General features: G+C 49.2%; 1 pseudogene; it reads right to left on the bottom strand.

Annotated features, from left to right (window-relative positions):
- LOC141938239 (hydrocephalus-inducing protein homolog) overlaps positions 1 to 20,511 on the bottom strand; it is a 112,134-nt pseudogene that overhangs the window by 32,628 nt on the left and 58,995 nt on the right.

Here is a 20,511-nt window from a genome sequence, read left to right on the forward strand (position 1 = left end):
TCTGGTAGAAACCATGGCAAGGGAGAGCTCCAAACAGGGAACAGCAGAAGGATGCTGAATTGGCCCCATGGCTTCACTTAAGAGCTCTTCCCTGGAGGGAAATGCACAACAGAAAACATCAAAGCCTTTAGATAAATGAGTAACAGGCAGGGAACATCATCATGAAGTGACCAGATGCAAGAGCTGAGCTCTCAGTACTGAGGGGAAAGGTTAGGATTGGAGATGGGCTGAAAAATGCACTGAAGGTGAAGGCAAACAGGTTATGCTTGGTGCCACAGAGAAGGAAATCCAGAGAAAAGCTGCAAGGAAACATGATATGAGCAGCACGATGGACTAGGAAATGGTGGCATCTGCAGCTGACTTGTGAATGGGCAAGAGCCTGAACATGCTCAGGCCAGAACACAAGTTTAAATTGTTTAGATAGAGAATAAAGGATACAGAGGTCACCTGATGGATCTAAGCTTACACAGATCTCTCACTCCCTTCTACGCCACTAATCATCCTCCTCCTCCTCTCACATGCAAGCATGTGTTTTTAAATACTCTTTTAAGAGTATTTAAAAAGAAATCTGAATGAAAGTCAGGGCAACTTAATTAGAATAAAATGCTACTTATAGTCAAAGATTTAAATCATCTGTTTGAAATGTCAAAGTGGCTTTCAAAAGTTCACAATGAAATGGAAGAGATGGCAGATGTCATCAGCTGACAAAGGAAATCATACCAGCTTTCCATCCCTGTACACATCCAATCCAGTTGTTCAGAATATTTTTTTGTGTAGTTTGAAATAAAACGTTTGCAATGCTTCCCATTTCTTTATTGCAAATCAGGACTGAAATATTTAATTGCTGAAGTTCAGAAACTCTTAAAATCCATATCAAGCAGGATTCGACATGTGCTGTATCACTCAATAGAAGAGTTGGAGAGTACATTGCAAAAAGATGCTGGACTTCACTGAGTATTTATTTTGGTGGCAACAACTAGATCTGGAGATCCCAGAGGAAAACTGTGCAGTGATTTACAAGTTCCTGCCTACGTGTTTCCACAGGGAAAAGAAGAAGCCTCCTTAAATAGCATCCTAGAAGCCTGCTTAAATAACCTTGACAAGCTTTGGTGGAAGCTCCTCTTAAACCCTCACGTTTCACAAGAGAGAAGTAAAGAGTAGCCTTGTGAGCCCTGTTTTCCTGGAGAAGAAGCTGAAGCAACTCAGGTGTACCAAGTCAGAGCGCTGGTCTTTGCTGCATTCTTGACCTCAGCTCCTACACCAAGACCTCCATGACCAAGCAACTCACCACGAATTACCAGCCAACTGAACCACTTTCCCTGCAGCTGCATCACCCTCTCCCATTCAGCAAACTGGGAAACCAGTGACTCTCTTCTGAGACCAAAAGGAGCAGGACAGGCTGTTCACAACACAACTCATGTCAGGCGTTTGATTCGGGACCATCGGAACACCATGTGCCTGCAGCCTCCCAGAGCGTGGGTGTCTTTGGCCGACACTGGTATGTAACCGTTTCAGAAGGTACTCAGGATCAGGAGGTTGCAAGCTGGATCCTTACAGATTCGAGCACTCTCCAGGAAATCTGGAAGAGAGAAAGCTCTAGAAGAAAAGGCCCCCAACTCACGCACCAGACACTTGCTGCATCTTTTGCCTGTGCCCTCATTAGCATGCTGCTTTGGGGCTGTGGTGCAGTTCTGAAGCCAGTGTCTGCTCATCTCCACCTAAAAGCTCATTCTACTTAATATTTGGTCTCAGGGACCAGACCAAACCTACTGGAAAACAAAGTTCCTGGACCACACAGTGTTCTTGTCAGAGCCTCAATACCAATTACTTTGATCTATGATCTCTAATGGCACTTGCAAATAAAGACACAGCTGCTGGTAAATTCTTAAATGTCTCTCTCACCAGCTCACAGCTTGCCCATTTCTTAACACTGCATTTGGTCTACAGGAACTGAGCTCCTAGAGCTGTCGCCTGCCACGCAGCATCTTACACAGCCCACGGGCAGCCAGGTTGCCTTCCTTCGTTTGCTCTTTCAATCTAACAGAATCACTCTTGCAAGATGCTGTGTCAGAGACACCACTGCAGTACAAAACCTCGCTGCAGCATGCAGAGTTTTATCAAAGGTTGCATCACGCGTTTGTTTTGGTTTTTTTTTTTTCTTTTCGTCTAGGTTGGAAAAGACCTTGAAGATCATCCAGTCCAACCATTAACCTAACATTGACAGTTCCCAACTACACCATATCCCTAAGTGCTATGTCAACCCGACTCTTGAACACCTCCAGGGATGGGGACTCCACCACTGCCCTGGGCAGCCCATTCCAACGCCTAACACACTTAAAACACTATAAGCAACAGCAAACCCCATGTGTCCTGCCCGTTTCCAGCTACGGCTGCAATACAGCAGCTCAGATGCTCTGGTTCCTTGTTGTTACTGTTTACCAACCACGTTATCATGCAACAGTGTTTTACACAAAGAAGACGAGTTCCTTTACCTCTCACTGCTGATGCGGTAGCGAGCCTCCCGGTTACCGATGTTGCGAACCAGCAGAGTTTTCTGGGAGCTGTACTTGACTGGACAGACGGAGAAGTTCAGCTGGTCAGGGAAGTCCAGGATAGCTCGGGCACCTATAGCTCAGATTGGCACAATAAACTTTTCCCTTTCTGTGATGCAGGTGAGCTGGCAGAAATAATCCTGCAGGGAAAGAAACAATCTCAGCACAGTGCATTCAGTACCATCCCACGGCAGAAGAAAAACTGCTGTTTTCTATGACTCTAACAGTAGCATCCAGCAATGTCAAAGTACTTTTTACCTTAGCAACCTTTCATTCCTGCAGCATGACTTGAACAGGGCTGTTAACTTGCAAAGAAGAACCAATCCCATTGATTCACCTGCTTTCACAACAAGCTGGCAGAACCAGACAAAATTATCTGATACTTTGATTCGGAGGCACCAAAATAGAGCAATTTCATGTAAGGGATTCCAGTAGTAACAAGAACCCACTTCGATCACCACCACAGATGATCAAAGGCTCCACTAAGCACCCAGCTGTGCCACAGCACTAACTCCAATCCCAGCAACGCAGCGACTTCACTGACACTGGCCAGGGGATGCTCAGGTGCATTTTCAAAAGGACTTTGCCACAGGCACAACCAACACGCAATCTTTGGTGAAATATTTAACAAGCTGGACACGGGAATTGTTTTAATCTCAAGTGAGCATAGGGTAAGTGTGTATTTCCCACCCCTTCCCAGAGCATTATAGGGACAAGGGTGGGAACACACTCCCTTAAAAAGCTATCTGATCTATCTCCCCACCCCAGAACTGGCTCAGCTCTACACCCAAACTATTCTTGCAAGATGTCTGACAAGTACTTAAAAGCACTAACAATTCCACCCCTGCGCTCAGCAGCCTATTCCAGCTCTACCCTAGACTTAAGAGTTCTTCCTGTGTCTAATCTCAGCTTCCCTTTCCAGCTCACCTAGCCTCAGGGGACGTGGGAAATAGCTTTGCTTCCTCTCTGCTGCAGGGTTGATGCCTTGTTAGCATGCCTACCTGAGGCAGGTGGTAGCAGGAGCTGCAGATGGGAGACACTGGGACAGCCCTGCCAGAGCAAACTCAACTGTGCTGCTCCCCGGCATTGGCTTGATCACAAAAGAGACAGACAGTTCCCCCAGCTGTCTGGCGTTTAGCAGTAGGAAGGCAAATCAAATCACCCAAATCATTTCACTGTAGGGAGGAGCAGATCCATCTCCAGATGGACGGTGTGCCATTGCAGGGCTGCAAGTATCCCCTTGCCCCCGCTGAAATCACTGGTAAAACTGTTGCAGTAGGGCCAGGAGCCATTACCTCCAGCAGCTCTCTTATCCATGAGTTGATGGAACCTCTGCATCTTATCACTCGCTTGCTGTCCTGATCTTTTTTCCTCGGTGCTTTGAAGCCGTCTGATATTTTTATCATTGTTGAAGCAGCAAGCAGATAATTTGATTTAGGAATTGCACACAACAAACTCTTAACCAGAACAGATTCAGATTCCTCTGTGCTTGGGATTTCCTGCTTTCCCACACCCGCCCCCTCCAAGCCTGGAAGGGACCTAAGGCAGCCAGAGGAGGCACAGACACAGAGCTACTGCTTTAACACAACAACTAACACCCAGCGCTACCCACCAGCTGGGGTTTAAGGTTGCTGTAACAGATGTTGTCACAGCCAAGATGTAAAAAGAATAAAGAAGGATCTTCTTCCCTAGACGTATCAAATATTCACACTGGACCTTGCAGAAGGGCTTTTGCTTCTCCTATTTGGAAGGTAAAATACCAGGAAGGGAACTGCAGCAAACGTCCTACAGAACTGAGTATCACATTTCAGGAGAGTGTTTCATCTTCAGCAAGTCTTTCTGAATTAGCAATTTTGTACTCAATCCTGCAGCCTAAGCCATCTAAAATAAAAGGGATGGGCAGCCCATGGGAATTTAAAGCACCTACTATCTGAGTACCCCACCCTGCCATTTTCCTACTGTTCCACATGCATCTTCCCTCGTAAACGCTCAAGGAAGCGCAGGGAGGGAAAGCACAGCCCGTCAGTCCCTGCTGCAGCAGCTAACAGCATCCTGCAGTGCCAAGAGGGGACCAGCTGCAGACTGCCCGACCACAGCCTGGAGCAGACCCCACAGCAGGCTGTGGGCTATAACCAGTGCGTAAAAACCGCGATGACTTCAGACATAATGTTCCGCTGTCTCGCTACCGTGTCCAACACGCTAGGCATTAAGGTGACTCCAGTTTTCAAAGGTGGCGGTCCCCACTCTGATCAGGCTCACTTTGGGTCTTCCAAATAATAGGTCACTTTTAAACAGATCTCTGTATCTACCGTTAGTGGAGCAAACCCATAATCACACAGCACTGGACAGATACCAGAAACCAACACCTTGGGAGGCCGCCCCACCACAGACGGAAGACTCTCTTATCTCTGAAACCAGCAGACATGACACTAAATGTTCCATCACTGAAGGATAAAAATGGCCTGAAACACATAAGAGACTCCAGCCTATGAGAGCATAATCTTCACCATGGGGAAAGCGTTTCCCCCCATTCTAGATCCAGGGCAACCCCACTGGAACCAGGACAGTCCTCAAAACCCACAGCAGATGCCCTGTTCTGAATCCAGCCCAGCAGGTTCAGCTTCCACTGAAGGCACCAACCTCTCTGGACCTCCAGTCTCACCTTGTTCTCCTCAGGGTTGAACTGGATGCGGAAAGTTGAACACATGCCAGGTGCTACCTTACAGCACACACCACCGGGGCTGGTCAACTTGAAGTAAGACGACGTCTCCAAGACAACCTTCACCAGCCGAAAAACCTTCAGGAAAGACAGGAAACTATGATTTTGCCACTCATATGGAAACATGAGGAGAAAATACCTGGCCATGCCCTGGGGACATCCTGCCTTAACCACCTTTCCAAAGCACTTTTAACTCTTGAGGTTGTCACAACCCAGACTGGAAGCCCAGGAAGTCGCAACAGTTCCGTGATCCCCTTGGGTTAAATTAAGGTGAAATGACACCAAACGACCGGTTAAAATGTTTTACTTGCAGTAGAAAACAATTTAAACTTGGAAAAGAATAATAAACAATGTGATCTCTTATAAATCTGTAAGAAATAAAAGAAAGGAAAGAAATAGAAAGGTGAGAAAGAGAGTCAAAGAAATCTGGATCAGCACCCCTGGATCCAGAGTTGTCTCAGGTCCGACCATCTTGCGTGGTGGGTGCACACACAGCAAAGTTTCAGTTTCATCTTATCAGCTGATTAACATACTTCTGCTTCTGGGGCAGAAATGCTCACCTCTCGTCAGGCCTTGTCGCCTCTTCAATGGTGAAGGCACAAAGTCGTTAGCAAGGCAAGCATGGTGTCTGGCTTACACAATAGAGCCACACAGTACCGGGCTTACACAGTGCAGACAGTGATTAGCGGTCTTTGTGCTTGAGGGGAAACTTTTGGTTTCACTCAGTTTCCCCACTCTGAGGCCCACATAAGTAGTTTGTCAATACAACTGCAAGGGAGTGGGGGGTGCAGCCTTCCATACACTCCCGCTCCCTCGGGTGACATTCCTTAGACTAATCACAAAGGCCACAGCTTGTCCTGGAGGTTTTCTGTGTCGATGAATGTTTGAGGCATCAATTCCTTCAGTTCCTTACAGAGGTACATTCACCTAATACACCAGGATGGAATCCATCCTGCCAGGGCAAAACAGCTCTAGGCCAGAGGCAGTAGGGCAACGCCCTGCTGTGAAGGAATCACCAAGCAGGTGAGACACCAGCAGCACCGAGCGATAATACCTGAATCAAGTCCACATATCAACCAGCCCAAAGAACCTGCGGGCTTCTGCCTGCACACACCCAAGCAGTCATGCCTCTGGAGGGGGATGAAAGACCTGAAGGCAAAACAGTACCTGTTATACTGGGGGGAGGAAGAAATTCACTACTAACATACTGGGTTTGAGTGGGACAGTCAAGCTGCAGTGCTACAGTCATGCAGGCAGATCAGCAAGAGGAGGAGACACAGACACTGTGGCCCTACTGGGAATAAAAGGAAACCTGAAGAGCAAAACGAGGAACATAGAAAGACAAGGAGACAAGAAACAAGGAGATGGCTAAGGGAATGTAAAGGGGGCTGTAAAGAAGCAAGGGAGAAGCCCAATACACTACAAGGAAAGTCTGATGCAGAAGATGAGAGCGGTCAACTTGCCAAAATGATGGAAAGCCAGACAACCCCCCAGGCTGGGCCTATCAATTATGGGCTTCAGAGGCATTTTCTGCCTTGAGATACATGACCAGCACTGACTCACAGTGTGGTTTCATTATTAAAAGCCACTCTCGGCTCTCTGGAGGCTCTTGCTGCCTGGTGCCTGTAGCCAGGCAGCTCCCAGTGCAGGCAAGGCAGATTTCTGGGCATTCCTCCCCACACCCAGGAGTCCAGGCAGGCACCTTGCTGCAAGTTTCTGCCCTCTGGGATACCACAAGCACAGACACAGCAAATAGGTGTTTTCTAGCACACTGATATCAACCCCTGAGCATCAAATCTCATCTCAGAAAGTCTAAAACAGGCAATTTTGACTGACAGGCAGCTTCGCTGATAAACAACAAACGCACGTGAGGCTTGGGAAAAATGGAGGTTCATTCTTCACCACCCGCTCGAGCCTGATAACCCATGGCCAAGGCAGTCCTGAAGTCTCCAAACGTCCTTTGCTCCCAGCAGTGCCCTGGGACAGCGAGTTCCAGGAGCCAATTTCACACTGCAGACAAACATTTTGGTCACCAAGTCCATTGGGAGATGAGCTAAGACCTTCAGCAAAAGCCACCCAGAACATCGCTGAGGGTGGTGAGGAGCAGCCTGAAGACAGAAAAGCAATTTTACAACACACAGGGAAGAGCAGTAACTATACAGCAAAGCACTTCTGTATTTGAATGATTACAGAGCCTCTATCTGGAATATATACTTTGCTGTCAGCTGGATTTTTATGGATCAGACAACCTCAGGCTACCATGCAGTATAGGTCAGTGTGATTTGGAGGAATCTGTGAAACTGGTGAGAAAACTTTGAGACAGAGTACAATGTTGCTGGACATCACCAAAAGCCAACAAAATTAGAATATAACCACTTCTCTTGGGATTATCATCTCTATGCTTGTATACTTAAATATGCCAAGGATTTTCCTTAAAGCTGATCTTACTTTTACACCAGAGCTGTCCAATGGCTGAGGTCTTACTAGCTTCAAAACTAACTCCTTTTGGAAAAAATCAACAGCTCACACATTGCCTCCCCTTTACAGGGCATAAAAATCACAAGGTGCAGCTGTACAAGTTTATTATTTCTTACTGGGAATAGCAGACATGTTGATGCAGATGTTCTTTTCCACTGGAGGAAGCATGAATAGAGCAAATTGACTGTTTGCCTGTTGGCTGGTACTTGGCAACGTCAAATACTTTGAAGTGCTGTCTGGATAACAGAGCAGCTGAAGCCAAAAGACTTAATGGGAACAAAGCAGAGCTATAGGAAAAAAAGAGAAGCTGAGGCACATTTTAATCAGGACAGAGGATACCACAGCAAAGAGTGCCCAGAATCAGCGTGGACCCCATGAATGGTATCCCTTGGACAGGGGCACCCACGCTGCTCTTTCCAGTATTCCCAAGCTAAACGCCAGGCCAGGAATGGTGCAGGACTCTCCAGGAACAACTGAGGGACCACCCCGCAACTGTCTTTGCCAAAGGGTCTTCCATTTCCAACCATGTCCCTGTCAAAACCTGTTATCTCAGAATACATTTTGACTTCTCTTGCTGTTCCCCCACCTGCAACATGCCCTGACAGCTTTTTTTGTCCACTTGTTTGTTTTCCAACAAGACTGGTAGATTTGGAGGGGGGGTTAATTCACGTGCTCTCACGTACACTTCCACCTGCCCATCCTGCCCTCCTCTCACGTACACATCTTACTCTTTATTACAGAACAGTATCTTTAATTACACCTTTCTTTTTCTGAACATTCTCTGCTTCCAGCACACTTACTCTTACATGTCAAGAGAAACCCTTGCATGTACAATGTTCTCTCCCAGAGCACCTTCCCACTCAGCTCCTTTCCTCCCTCCTGTCTTTTCCCACCAGCTGCTCTTGGCACATGCCTCATTCAAGCAAACGTTTCCCCTGCCAAAATTCAAAAGGTCTCAATTTTCCTCCTTACAGTGCAACAACATTGCTGGCATTTTTCAACTTCTCCCTTCTCAACTTTCCTGGGAAATCTCAAACGATCACAATTTTTTCAAGTGAAGGTGGAGACCTTCAAGAGAACATTACTCTGGATGTGCTGTGGTTCTCCAAAGGGAAAGCAGAGAGCCACGTTGCTTAGAAAAACCTGAGCAGAACTGCATTAACCTTAGCAGGAGCCTAAAGTGGCACCTAAAGGCCTCCCACTGCTTCTGCTAAATCAGTCCGTTTCCCCTGCTGCTTCAAAACACCCTTCCTGGAGTGCTAATGCCACTAACCATAACTTCCTCCAGCATGGAGAAGGCTCAAGCCCTGGGCTTTGACAGTGAGCTGCACAGAGGCAGCTAAACAGGCTGTGAGAGGCAGAGGTGTCCTGCCAGAAACCGAGATTAACCAGGGAGCCACCAGCACATGGTGCACACTCGAGGTAAAGCAGGAGAGCAGAAAGAACTGTACAACCCTCAACATTCCCATCAATCCAGGGCTTTCAAGGGGAAGGACGCTGACTAGAAAAGCTCCTTTGAGTTAGATACCACCAATGCACGGCCAAAATCAGGGGGAGGATTCCCAGCATGGGAAGATTTCCACCGTCTTGCAAAATAAAGGTGGTGAGACATTTTATTCTGGATGTGCTGTGCTGCAGCAGGTAACTTGTTATGCTGTAAACCACAGGAATTACACTGCTCTCCTCTTCCAGCACAGTGTTAAAGCTCCGCATCCCAGCACTTACCTTGTCAGTGTTCCTCAGAATCAGTGGCACTTCGTAGACCTCGACGGGGACGTAGTTCTGAAATACCACCTCTGAAGGAAAAGGCTGAAACAAGCTCTGCTCCAGGTCAACTGCTGAGAACTGGAGAGGCAAGACAGAGCGGTGAGAGGAGGGTCAGCTGCTGGGAGAAAGATTCATGAAAGAATCCTACCGATCTCCAGTGGAGTACAGTCTCTTGGTGAGTACGTCCACGTGGCTCACGCTAGGGAAACAGCCCCCCACCTGTGTTCTGAGCTGATCAAAAGTTTCTGGACCACACTGAGCAGGCTCAAGCTAAGAAGCTCTTTTGGTGGGTGTTCCTCCAGGTTTCCTTCTCCAGAATGCAAGGCAGCGCTTACTGCCAGCAGAGCCCTGTGCTAACGTGGTCACACAGCTCCAGAGCACTTCCTGGAAGAGCCACGAGCACTCATGGAGCAAGCGAAACCCAAGAATTTACATGAGACTCCATGGGAAACAATTTTGGGATGATCTTTGCTCTGAGACAGAGAGACCGAGTCCCACACATCCCTAAATACCTTTTTTGATAGAGAGCCTAGAAACCACTTAGAAGACCACACTACCAGAGGAGGTAAGGCTAAAAAGAAAGTAACACAGTAGTTGGGAAAAAGACAAAGGAGGTGAATGCTGGATAGTGGTAAGGTTTAGCTCTTTTCTCAGCATTACTGGGCAACTTGAGTAAGACTGGACTTGGTATCTCCTTTATCCACAGGCTTTAAATAGATGCTTTATTATATTCCATTATTGCCATTTCATTTAATACCACCGCAGAAGCACGTCTGAAAATATACACAAACCGCAAATGTTCACAGAGCAGAGGCAATACTTGAGAAAATTCCTCCCTGCTTTGTCTCCCCTCTCCCAGCTGCACTGTTCCCACTCAAAAGACCCAGGCAGGCCTCCTGCTGCTCCACAGGAGCCACGCTCACACGGCAGCTTGTGCCTGCAGCACGCTGCCAGCTATGTGTGCGCTCATCTGATGCGTTCCCAACCTCCTGTGCTGCCTAGGGCAATCCTTAACCAATTGGTTACAGGTCTCTTGCTGCCAATTTTCCACTCAACAGCCTACCTCAGCGATCCACCCGTTTGGACTGTGTGCTACAGTGAGCAGTCCTGTGAGAAAAGCAGCTTAAACATACATCTAAGTGATCCAGAGAACGCACTTCCACTCCCCTCTGCCCAGGGCAATTCCCCTGTATATCTGGCAGCCTGCAAAATCTAACACCCTGTAAAGGTCCCACACATTGTTCCAACCCAAAACATTAATGCACTTGGTTTTGTTAAATCTTAAGGAATTACTATAGGCCCTCAGCCTTCAAAGGCCAATGCTGTCACCGTTGAGGGAGTCTCATGACCCCAAGCATTTGACAGTGACTACACCAAAGCACGAGGTGGCTATTTCACCAGGAGGATGGAAAATGGCAAGCTCGGGCCCTTGTGGCCTGCCCCAGCCTTCCCCCAGTATCAGCTAAACTCCAGCAAAACCCACCAACTTCAGCAGAGGTTATTTATATTGACTTAGCACAGATCAGGACTTCCAACCTCTCACCAGGGAAAAACGTTCTACCTTTCCCCAGCAGAAGGAACTCCACCACCACCAGCAGTTTGAAAAGACAACAGGCCCTAGTCACTGAGGTATTCAGATGAGCCGGAGGCACTCCTGTCACAAACACACACCCTCTTCAAATGTCACATCAAACAGCAAGGCAAAGGACAGGAAAAGGCTACCTTGTGATGGGAGGTTTCACCCATGTCTAGAAGCTGGGTAATCCGGGGCCACCTCATCTCTCGGGTGCTGGCCAGCCTCTGCTTGGTGGTAAGAGACATCTCCTTCAGGAAGGCAGAGGGAGTCAGCTGAAACGCAAAACACCAGCAAGAGCTACAGAAATGCCTTTCTGCAGAAAGACTTTTCTCGTTCAAGTGCCACTGATGAGTAATTTGTGATCACAGCCACTAGGATAGTCCTGGAAGTCCCGTAAATTACCTGCTGAAATATTTAACATCAGTAAATTAATGATATAGAGCGGAATACACACGCTCTAAGCAAGTGGCTCTGTCCCATTAGCTTCTCCTTCATGAGATGATGTGACATGTTTGGGGATTTCTGCTCTTCGGGTATTTGTACCCTCTTGAGTTTTGCTGGACTGAGCCAGAGACCTTTGAAGAGAGCGGGGAGGAGTTATCAGACATCCCCTAACTTCACCCTTGCACAGTGCTCACAACCAACACGCAGGTGGAGATGGCACTGCTGGATGAGTCAGAGGAAAGCAGAAAAGCAGCGTTGTGCCAAGACTGAGGTGGAGAGGAATGGGTCCAAGTTTTCATTATTTCTTTTCCATTAGCACTTGTTTTCTCTCTGTTCTGGCCTCACAGACCCCTCCACAGAAGGATACAGAGATGTCTCCTTGACAGAGCCTCAGCACTGGGTCACCTCCAGTTAAGGGAGCTCCAGCCAGCAAAGGGGACAGTTGTGGATGGGAAGAAGGAATCGCCCTGGATCCACTGCTGTTTGCAGGGCTGCATCTGTGCTCCACACAGGACACGAGATACCATGAAACAACTCTTTTGGAAGCTATTCTATCTGGAACCAGCCGTGTCCTGTCAAGACTCCAGGCGGTTTGAGCAGCCTACCACATGCCCAGCTGCCCAGCGGTGTGGCCAGGGCAGCACTGGCAGGTATGCCCACGTGACAGAAGATGTTACTGCCCACACAGCAAAGAGGACGGAAGGAAGCAGATGTTTGTGCTTCAGCTGTTCCCGTGCAATGCCCAGTACATTCCTTTATCTCGGCTTCACTGGCACGTTCAGGCAAGACCCTGGACTTTATCCTGAAGCAACACAGTCCACCCCCCACTGCACCGTGACAGCCCCCTCCAACAGAAGCACGGCAGCAAACAGGTGGGGAGGTGGTGCCTGGCTCCACAGCACCCTGACAACCGGAGGGGAAGGCAGAGGAGGGACAGGGGCAGCTTCCAGCCTTAACCCAGCTCCTACCTGGCCCCCAGCAGGTACTTACAGTCACACACTGCTCTGCCTCTCTGACCAGCTTCGGATAACAACGTACTGCCACCTTACTCTGGAGTCCATCAGCCGTTTTGGAGGATCCCATGGACCGATGAATCTTGCCAGTGGCCATGACTAGGCAAACCTGGAAGGAGTAACAATGAGACTTTGAAAATCCAGAATCCCATTCACAGCAGACCCAAAGGATACACCTGTGTCTCCAGGCTGTGGAATCCTTCCTACGTGGAGAACATAAGGCCGTCCCACACTGTTTCGTGATTAGACCATATTTAAGTGGCAGAGTTAAGATTCATAGAAGTAAAACTCCATAAAAATATTCCCTGAGACAGAAAAGCCTTTTGCTGTGGGTGCAGTCCCATGAGCCACAACTATATCTTTTCATGAACTTTATCTGTCAGCTGAACAGTGAGATGCACCAAGGGTCCCTTCCAAGGGTCTGCTGGAGAGTCCCCAGCTCCACATACTATCATTTACTGCTGCGGCTCCTGCCTTAAGTCTTTACAGTACCATTTTCCCCTTCCCAGCATCTGATCTCTGCTATCCTGGCTTGGCAACTTTGCATCTCCTTTTTTGTTTAGTCTTTTTCTGGCATCTGGACCACATTTCATAGAATCGTTTAGGCTGGAAAAGACCTTTCAGATCATTGAGTGCAGCTGTACACCTAGCACTGCCAAGCCCATCACTCCTTTCCCTGGATGTACGCAAGAACTGCTGCTCAGAAAATCCCTATGGATTTTAAATTCAGGACCGAGGGCCCCCTGCCCCGGGCACCACCCTGCCCTAGGCACCCCCCTCTCGCACAAGGGATGCCCCCAGCCCTGCAGCATGGGGCAGGGGGTGTCACCACCACCCCCCGAGCTCCCCCACAGCCCCGGTCCCTGCTCAGCCTCGCTGCCAAGACCCCCCTGCCCGTGGGTGAGCCTCCCGGCAGCACCGGCACCCAGAGCCACCCTTCGGCTTTCGGTCGGGGAGGGGACGCAGCCACCACCCCCTCAGCATCCCTCACCTCTCTCACTCCGTGAGGGCCATGGGGACACACTCACAGGAGGATCCCCAGTGCCAGACAGGCTGTTGCCCCCATTGCCAGGGCAACTGGGCATCCTGGCTGGCCCCAACACTGCCATGGGAACAGCGGTGATGTGGCGGGGGGTGGGGGGGGGGGCGGGCAGCTCTGGGACATGGGGACAGAGGGGACAGGGATGCTCAGTGCCCAAAGCACCCAGTGAGCACAGCAAGCAGGCCCTGAAACCACCTCCAGCACACCCGCCCGGCTCCAGCACAGCCGCAGCCCCGGGTGTGTTACCCCGGCATGGGGCAGTGGCTACGGACAGTCCCTTGCTGACCCTGCTCCGCTCTCTGACCCAGTCCTGGGCCTCACCATGCCTGGAGATGGAAAACTCCTCAGACGACCCCCCCCTCTTACAGAGCTCCCTGCCCAGGTACACGGGTGCAGCTGAGACAGGGAAGTCGAGGGAGGACCAAGTCTCTTGCGGGCTTCTTCCAAATGACCGGGCTTATCGGTTCCAAGAAGGCTTGCAAGCCAGCCACAAAAGGAAGCATCAGCCACTACCCCTAGGGGAGACCCACGCTTTCAAAAAGAGAGCCCAGAAGCTGAAATTTCACCACCGTGGATGCTCAGGACCATGGAGTCAGAGGAGGGACGGGGTTTATATCGCTGCCCCCTCTCCATTCCTGGGGTTGGACATACCCACCTCTGCTCCCTCAGGGACCAACAAGCCCCTCTTCCCTTGCCAACACTCCCTCTGCCCCATGAGCTCCCCTCTGCTTTCCTGCACAATATCCAACTGTTACCAGTAAGCTCAGCTCGGAGCCATCATTCCCAGCTCACACTTGGCTCTCAGCTGGCTGCCTGCGTTTCTGACTCCAAGAGGACACATGTGGAGCAACCCAGGGCATGGAGCGGGGATCACACTGGCACACAGCCCAGCACAGAAGCAAGCCAGCCCCCTCAGCACTTCAGACAAGCCACCCTCCTCCATCCTAGCAGGGTCTGACCAAAGCAGGCTGCTGGCCCTGCTCTCTTCAGAGGCACAGGGAACTGTTGGTTCATGCAGGGAGCCACTCTACAGGGCTGAAAATCCTTCCCCCATCCCCTGGGAAATGCTACTGACAGCTCTCATCCTCCTGCAGAAACACATGAGCGTACAGCCAAGGCCAGCAGCAGGCGTGTGGCATTACTAACCTCTCTCTTGCTGCAGTGCCAGAAGGACACAGGGCACCATCAGCCTGCATCCCCCCACAGCCCTGCTGCAGACTCCGAGACAAAGCCCCAGCACAGGCACTGCCCAGCTTCTGGACACCAGGACCAGAGCCCCTGGGGGGGTGACACAGGCACATCAGAAACGTCTTTCCTGGCATCAGTGCTGCACTCACCAGATCGAACCCACAGAGTAACTGGGCACAGCTGGTGTCTTGCAGAGGACACGGAGCTGCAGCAAAGACAAAGACAAGGGCTACAGTGAGGACCAAGGGAGAGGAGGGCAGTGCTGGCACAGACAGCTTACACCATCCATGGGAGCATTCCCTTCCCCCGTTTTAACCCATGAAGGAAGAACTCCAGCGCTCAACGAAGGGACTGACTGCGACACTCAAACCGTTTTAGATGCTATCAAAAGGTTTCCTACCAAATAACTGCAGTGAGATCACTTACCCAGCTGCATCATCATGAAGTCCCAAACATGAATTCCCAACTGGGCAGCCCATAATCCTCTCTAATCCAAGCAGGGTTTGTACTTGTTTTCTTCTGAGAAAGAAGGGAAATAAAGTTGGCTCCTTTCAGACATGTTTCTCCTGCCTTCCCCTGAGCAATGCAATCCCACATTGCAGGGGAGAACATTGATTTTTTTGGTAGCACACACCTCAACACACAGCCCTGGGTTTGCTTTCTCCCTTTTTATTCCCATGTTCGGAATCAATTTTTTTCCTCACTGTTTATTTTACATCTCACTTCCAAACCCTGAGCTGGTTCTCTACTCCTTTTCTAAATCAAGACAATATCTCAAATGTCTACATTTTGCACACCCTGACATTAGCAGTGCAACCATGAAATCCAAAAAGAGTAAACTCATTTTTCCCCACTACTTTTTGAAACAAATCAAAGTCCTCGGCCCCAACAAATGTAATGCCTCCTAGGTTTTCCTTTTCTGTAATACTACGAAACCATTTAATCCAGCCAGCTGTCTTTGTGTAAATGCAGAAGAAAATTTACAAGCCTCAACAAGTTAATCACAGCTCAAGGGGAATCTCTGACGTGGAGGTCAGCAAGGCAGTAACTGTGAGGCTGTGACTGCCAGGAGACAACGCCACAGGAAGATGGGTCGATTCTGGATGGAGGTTCAGGCCTGACTCAGCAGGGTACTGCCCTTAGGCATCTCAGCCTAAACAAGAAAGTGGACAGTTGTCAAGGGCACTGATCACCTACACAGTTACAGGATGCTTCGATAGTTGTTCTGGGGATCACTCTACCTTAATCCCAACTCTCCTGGCCTTGTGTTTCCTCTGGCAGCTAAAAGACACCTAAGTCCCCATCATATTGAGGGCAGAAACATGCTGCAGTACCAGTGCACTGTAGGAGCAGGGCTTAGTGGCCTTTCACAGTCACAGAGGCAGAGCAGGGGTCAGTCTCTCCTCCTCCACACCCAGCTCTTCTCCTCAGCTGGCAGGGTCCTGCCAGGGCATTCTCCATCCCACCCTGTCCCATGGGGCACCACAGGCTGGGGAGCACCAGGCCCTCCTCTCCTCCACCCAAGGAGGGCACAGAGCCTCCTTCAGAGCCCAAGCACATGGCAGCTCTCTACTACTGGGCATCTCATGCATTTAAAACCATGGCAATACCTGAGCATCCACAGCCCAGCAAGATCCTCCCATGGTCAGCTCCAAGGACCACGCTAAATACCACAAGTGGTCCTTCCCTCCAACTTCTCCAGGACAAGAAAAAAAAACAATGTGTTTTACCTGGTCCACCACAGCTTGGTTTGCATTTGCAGCTTCTGGCATCACTTGGCAGCTCCATTTGCAGTGGGACAGGTCTCCCTGGCTCCTGGTTTCACATCAAATCGGTCATCCAAAGCCCCAGCAGGTCCAGTACCTCTCCTGCAGGGCGCTTTCAAACACCAACATCTGTTTCTGTGATTTGAAGCAAAGGAGAGGAAGATTAGAAAAAACAAGAGCTGTAAGTGGGACACTGGAAGGGACAAACCCAGCCCGTGACATGCATTTCAGTCTCAGCCCACAGGAGCCCCAGGCACAGTCACGGCAGCTACAAAGCACCACAGCGTGTTCAGAAGCAGTGCTGGGAAAGGAGCAACTTGCTTTCTTTATGCCTTGTGAAGCACTGAAGGGACAAACTGGTCTCCTTGCCACTGCCAGGCCAGCGGGTGCAGCTCCCTGCAGCACACGGGCTGTGCCAAGAGGTGCTGGGGCAGCCTGAAGGCACCAGCTCTGCTGGGCGAGGAAGTTACAATGTGAACAGGCATCAAGAAAAAAGGCAAAGTGGAATGTGGTTTTACCTGCTCTGGGCAGTTGCCTTCATAGGCTTAATACAACCACACAACAGCCACAATTGCTGAGTTTGAACTCAAGCAAAATCCCAAAGCAATTGCTGGATTTGTCAAATATTTGACTGCATTTGTATCCAAAAGTCTTTTGCCAAAAAAAAATGGGCGTTTTGTTAAAGAACAGCCACACAGAGGCAGTCCTGGGCTGGAACCTGAGCCAGGGCTTTATGATTTTTAAACAGGGCACCTAGTGCACCCCACAAAAGAGCCTCTGCTCTCTGCCGTGGAAGTACTGTCAGACTCCACAGCTTTGACGTGATCGAGGTCTCCATGCTGACTCCCAGCACATCACATCCTGGCAGTGGGAGCAGAAGGGCAAGTTTTCATTTTCCACATAGAGATCGTCCAAGCTGAACTGTTAAACGAGCTCCTCGGGTTCTCCCTTTGAACCTCTTCCCACCCTTCACACATCCCAAGAACTACCATGAATCAAAGAGCCAGCAACAAAACCAGCCCCAAACATCTGCAGATTCTCCTTGAGAGAAACCTTCCCACTCATGAAAAAGCAGCTCTGTAATAAGCACATGGCCTCAAAAGCAGAGGGGAAAACCCTTCAAAACACAAAGCAGGAGTGGAGCCACTCGTGAAATCAGACTGGTTCATCAGAAATGCTGATCGGTCTGTGCAGGGAGCACCAAAGGCCTGAAAGAATGAATCTGCCAAGCCACTGATATCATTGAAAACAGCTGAGATTTTAGAAGACAAGACAGTAGCCACATTAAAAAAAAAAAAAAAAAAAAAAAGAGGATCAAAAAATTAAAAGATAGGCACTCCAGTGGGTCCAGAAACAGCCATGTTTGCATCTCAGTGACCACTAGCATAAGCATCTCTGAGCTTCAAGGCTCAGCGGTGCAGGACAGACCCACCCAACCCGGAGCTGTCAGCCTCACGGCAGAGCTTTTGTTTCCCATTACCAGGTCTGTTATAGGAGCAGCTCAAGAGGGTGCAGGTTTGGTTTGAGCAGCCTCTCTCTGCCAAGGATGAAAACAGGGATCTGAGTACCCCACTTGTGACTTCCTCTCACACTGAAAAGTCTTCCTAGTGCACCCTGGCACCCGATCTCATTAAAAGGGAAGAGGGGAACAGATGGAAACCAAAAGCAGCTGTCAGCTGCCAACCACTGACCCCATCCGACTCCATCCCTCGCCCCACTGCGGCAGAGGCACAACTGGCTGCTCCTGGAAGGACAACAACAAGGCCAGCAGGAGACAAGGAGGATTTCAGGTGGGCAATAAACAGCAGGAGCAGATGAAATCTTGGTAAATAAGAGATCCTTTGTCAGGAAGAAATTCATCTGCAATCAGGAAAGACAACATGTGAGGACTGTGCCACGTCTGGGACCATCCTGTCCCTGCAAACAGTGAGGAGCGGGGTGCTGGCTGGAACAGCCACCATGTCTCAAGCCTCTCCAGCACATCTCTGCCTCCAGGCACCAGCAAACCCAGCAGCAAAGTCCCGGTACCTGAGCTGGGATCCCCGGCAGGGCCTGCGGGAATCACACTCCTATCTCACAGCCTCTAGTTCAGGTATTCAAGCATTCTAGGAAGCCTCAGCAGACCCAGGTGATGTCCTGTAAGCAAGAGCATAAGCTATCAAGATTAAAGAACGATCATCGTGGATACATCACACTCAAGTTAAAGGAGCCCTGAAACAGCAACGCAAATCAAAATCGACTGGACCCCTGAGGCTCCGAATCCAACAAAAGGATGGACATTAATTATCAGCATGATCGAACTATGGGGAGGGATCGTAAGTACATGGGACTATACATTAACACATAATATCTCCCTAATTCTAGGTAAGATCAATTGTTAGATATGTACTCAAATACCTGCTTTGATACAGCAAAGGAATTTGCTTAGGAAAAAGAAAAGGGGGGAATTAATACGAGCAAATGATCACTTGCTTTGCAACTTATTTACTTATAGCAACTTATGGCAACTTATAATGACTTCTGAATATTGCTTGATAATCCTGCTTGCCCTGACTGTTCTGTGAAAGCTTACCAAGGGCTACTGCTACTGTGTTCATCAAAACAAAGCAGTTTTCTGTGGAAACTTACCAAGAATTACTATGTTTGGCAAAATTAAGAGACATGTCCTTGGAAAGAGACTTGTCCTTGGAAAGCAGATGTGTTCTAGCAAGTTTAGTCTTTGTAATGGATAGATAGCCATATATGGGCGGTAGAAATTAATAGACTGGTGCTTTTAGATAAGATAGAGGTGGTAAACCAGTGGGAACCACTCTTGTTATTCAAGAAATTGGCTAAGAGAATCTGCACATGCTCCGAGGAAAAGTACAAGGTGAGGAGGACTGTGAGCCTTCCTCCAACAGACCCCCGGAGACGCCCACCAGGAGGCAATGAGCAGGTGCAAAGAGAACATAAACTGCTGACACCAGCCTCTAGAGCTAACGCAGCCTCACTTATGCATATGGATATTTGTGTTATGTAATCCAATGACTATGTATATCCACACTCTAGAAGTTTCCGGTAAAATGTGCTGTTGGGGTGCAAGCTTTGTGGAGAAATTCCCTTGCACCCCGGTGCCGGAGTAAACATACCTGCTGTATAACTCTCTCTGAGTTGTAGAGTCTGTTTCCACAAATCAACAACTTCCTGCCTCCTGCCTTGGCCACCCACCTAAAAACCTTGAGGAGGGAAATGGAAGGGCACCAAGCACCCAGCTGGTGCCTTCAGCCTTCAGCATCCTCCATCTCTAAAGAAAAACAGAGCAGGGCAAGTAAAATTATGCCCAGGCACCAGGACCTTCTAGAGGCATCCATCAGCTGAACTTCTGACTGAGAAACAAATATCTAGGGTTTCCCTTTAGCACAGCCTCAAGGCACATACCTTCTTTTAACCCTCCCTGGCTGTTGCTCCCACCTTTTTAATCAGGAACTGGATGCTGATTTCTCCCAGACAGGTTCACAGTACGTCGCTGGGCTGAACACAGAAAGATGGCTTCTGTTTAATTTTCCTATGACTAGAAGACAGAGGTTTCCAAACCTGTTTGGAAACTTTTTTTTTCCCGGTCTGGTCTCACCAGCACTGGCAACCCATTTTACAAATGATATCTCATTAAAAATACATCTGGTATTAACCAAGCCAGCTACATCAAACCGTCCCAAGGAATAGCTGGGCTGCAGGGGAACTGATGAACCTCCTTATGGAGCAGATCTGGGTAACCAGCCCAGCAAGGAGACTGGTCAGGAAGCCAGCTTGTCAGTAACACTTCTTCTCCACGAGCAAGAGCAGTGACAGCTTTGCAGGCTGACTCTGCGAGGCTCCAGCTGCTGGCAGAACACAGCTCCCTCCTCCACCACTTTGCAAGCCCTCCCTCCCCAGGCAGAGGCAGCAGATGAGGTAGCCAACCTCCCTTCAGACAGGACATCTGAGTCT

This window comes from Strix uralensis, chromosome Z, assembly GCF_047716275.1.
Source record: "Strix uralensis isolate ZFMK-TIS-50842 chromosome Z, bStrUra1, whole genome shotgun sequence".
NCBI lineage: Eukaryota > Metazoa > Chordata > Aves > Strigiformes > Strigidae > Strix > Strix uralensis.